Source organism: Carassius carassius, unplaced genomic scaffold (genome assembly GCF_963082965.1).
Source record: "Carassius carassius unplaced genomic scaffold, fCarCar2.1 SCAFFOLD_56, whole genome shotgun sequence".
Lineage (NCBI taxonomy): Eukaryota > Metazoa > Chordata > Actinopteri > Cypriniformes > Cyprinidae > Carassius > Carassius carassius.
In genome coordinates, this window is record NW_026775126.1 from 786,221 (window position 1) to 790,029 (window position 3,809).

A 3,809-nucleotide genomic window follows, 5' to 3' on the forward strand; every position below is an offset into this window, starting at 1 on the left:
TGTTACTAGTGAAAATTGAATTGTTGATATCAAAAATTAACATTGTTACTAGTGAAAATTGAATTGTTGATATCAAGAATTAACATTGTTACTAGTGGAAATTGAATTGTTGATATCAAGAATTAACATTGTTACTAGTGAAAATTGAATTGTTGATATCAAGAATTAACATTGTTACTAGTGAAAATTGAATTGTTGATATCAAGAATTAACATTGTTACTAGTGAAAATTGAATTGTTGATATCAAAAATTAACATTGTTACTAGTGAAAATTGAATTGTTGATATCAAGAATTAACATTGTTACTAGTGGAAATTGAATTGTTGATATCAAAAATTAACATTGTTACTAGTGGAAATTGAATTGTTGATATCAAAAATAGCAGTTGTTACTAGTAGAAATCTAATTCCTGATATCAAGAATGAACATTTTGACTAGTGAAAATTGAATTGTTGATATCAAGAATACATATCCTGCGAATTAATAAAAGTTAATTTGGCTTGCCTATTGGCATTCCCAGGTTAAAAATAATTGATATCAAGAATTAACATTGTTACTAGTTGAAATATAATTCCTGATATCAAGAATTAACATTGTTACTAGTGGAAATTGAATTGTTGATATCAAAAATTATAATTGTTACTAGTGGAAATTGAATTGTTGATACCAAGAATTAACATTGTTACTAGTGGAAATTGAATTGTTGATATCAAAAATTATAATTTTTACTAGTGGAAATTGAATTTTTGATATCAAGAATGAACATATTTACTAGTGAAAATTGAATTGTTGATATCAAGAATACATATCCTGCGAATGAATAAAAGTCAATTCGGCTTGCCATAGTAACCGTGTGATTACTGATATCAAAAATAAAGGTCTTTACTAGTAAGAATTGTATTTCTGATATGTGAAATCGGAATTTCAACTAGTAAGAAAGCAATTCTTGATATCAACAATTAAATTTGAATGGAAGCCTATGGTGACATTTAACTAGTGAAAATACAATTCCTGATATCAAGAATTAACATTGTTACTAGTGAAAATGTAATTGTTGATATCAAGAATTAAATTTTTTCTAGTGGAAATTGAATTTTTGATATCAAGAATTAACATTGTTACTAGTGGAAATTGAATTGTTGATATCAAGAATACATATCCTGCGAATTAATAAAAGTCAATTCGGCTTGCCATAATTAGCAAGTTATTATTTGCAATGATTAATTTAAATACATTTAACTCACTGCTTCTGTGTGGTGAGGCTGGATCATGAATGATTCGCGCGAACATAAATGCATTTTCAGATCCAAACCTAAGTTAATCCTCTGCTATTTTAGTCGCTTAGATGTCGGGACACTGCTGTCAATCAAACAATCGTGGGGTCCCTCAACTGTGTGAAGTCACATTTCAGCTCAAACAACATGTAAAAGTGCATGTAGCATTATATGACCCCTTTAAATTAGGGCTGCAACAAACGATTATTTTGATAATCGATTAATCTTACGATTATTAGAACGATTTATCGGCTAATCATCGATTATTTCACTGATAAATCAATATAATTTAAATATTCAGCTCTTTCAATTAGTTAAAATACTGTCATACATAATCTAATCACGTCAGTCTAATCACTTCAGCTTTGGGAAATAATATTATGTAATTACAATTATTATACAGTTAATTTATACAAAAAACATATTTGACACACAAAATGAGTCGACAGAAAAACCTTTTTTACTATTTAATTATTATATGAAAATGAAAGGTAAAATAAAGGTAAGTGATCAGATGTTTTATTTCTCTTTTTTTTTATTCAATTGATTAATATGCACGAGGGAGAGAGAGCAAGACAGCGCTCCTGTTGTTTGAAGATGGTGTGCGGGTGGCCGGGGCTCACTCGCTCTCTCTCTCTCTCCCTTTCTCTCTCGCGCTCTCTCTATCTCACTCGCTCTCTCTCTCTCTCTCTCACTCTCGCGCTCTCTCTCGTGCTCTCTCTCTTTCTCTCGCACGCGCTCTCTCTCTCTGCTCTGTTAAACTGACAGGACTTAAAATTAAAAAAATGCTGTGCAATTAATCTGCGAATCACATTCGTCAAGGGCCGGGGAGCAGCTGGCCCGTACAGTTAATGAATAACGGATCAACTACGACAGCCTACATCACACATCCTGCGTACATCGCGATATCGATGCTTAAACAACACATTGTGCAGCCCTACTACCAGTGTAGCATCATTTTTGTATAATATATTTTAAAATTTAATTTATTCCTGTGATTTCAAGGCTGAATTTTTAGCAACATTACTCCAGTCCCATGATCCTTCAGAAATCATTCCAATATACTGATTTGCTGCTCCAAAAAACATTTATTATTATTATTATTATTATTATTGTTGAAAACATATGAATATTTTTTTTCAGGTTTTGCTGTATTTTGAGTCAAATAAATGCAGGCATGGTGACCTGAATAGACTTCTTTAAAAAATAAAAATAAAATATAAAAAACAACAACTTTTGACTGGTAGAGTAATCTCTCTTAAAATACCTTACTGGGTTATGATAAAAAAACAGTCCTGAGCTAGATTAAGCTTTGTTCTCTGCAAACCAAACCATAACTTCATTCAAATATTTAATAATAATGTTTAAGAAGAGATACCGTAAAGCTGCTTGATTTTAGGTATTGCATAAAACATGGGCGTAGGTTTAGGGGGGGACGCTAGGTACTAGTCCCTATCAATATTTTGAGATTACACATTTGTCCCCACCAATATTTAGCAAGCTCATTTGTACTGCTATTTGGATCGATTCTAACGGCCATGATGACGACAGTACAAGAAACGCCGTAATTTGATTGGCGGCGGGGTATCTGACAGGCTACATGCGCGGGCCGGGACTACTTTTGTGCTTGCACTAGCAGCGAGCGGGTGGTGGTGGTGTGTGTGTGTGTGCGCGCGCGCATGTTGACGACGCCGACAGTAAGTCACCAGGGATGTCTCTCTGCCACATACAAAGGCCAGAGTAAAAACATTTTAATATTCCGTTTTTTTGCCCCTTTTTGTAATTTGGAGATGCCACCCAAGAAGAAAAAAGGGGACATAAGAAGCTTTTTCATAAAGCAGATTCAGAGTGTAAGTAGGCAAAATAACTAGCTAGCCACATAAATAAACTAGCAGTATTGACTGACTAGGCTTTCAAATGAAGATTCTACTTTGGAAAATAGTATTAACTGGTGATAGTATGTGTTACCCAGGATGATAGAATGCTACGTTAGCAAGTAACTGAATGCCTATAACGTTACCTTAACTTAGAATCTTGCAGTCAACATAAACGTGAGTGTACTAGAGGGTAAATAGTGTTTATAATAGAAAAAGGTTATTATATTTATTTAGATTTGTTTCCTTGTTGCAGAGTATTTTTTGTTAGTGTAAATACTAATGTACATAATTATTTTTGTTAATAAAACGTTTGGTTGTTCAGCATTACACAGTCTCAGGTGTTTTTTTTTTTCTTTTGAGAGTGCATTTTTGAGATTATACAGTTATACTAGCTCTTTAGGGACAGTATACAGGATGGTATATCGGGGTCAGGATACAATATAATGAGATGAAGTAGATTCACTTCTGTATTGTAATATTCCGTATTGCCAACAGTCTGACAGAATCCCGGGGGGGACCAAACCTACGCCCATGGCATAAAATACTATAGACGTGACGTGAATGCTTTACTGAGCTCGTGCAAACATCCACATTGGTGTAATAAGATGCATTTTTAACTGCTGCTTTATGCTGTGATTTCTCTGTAGTCGTTGTTTA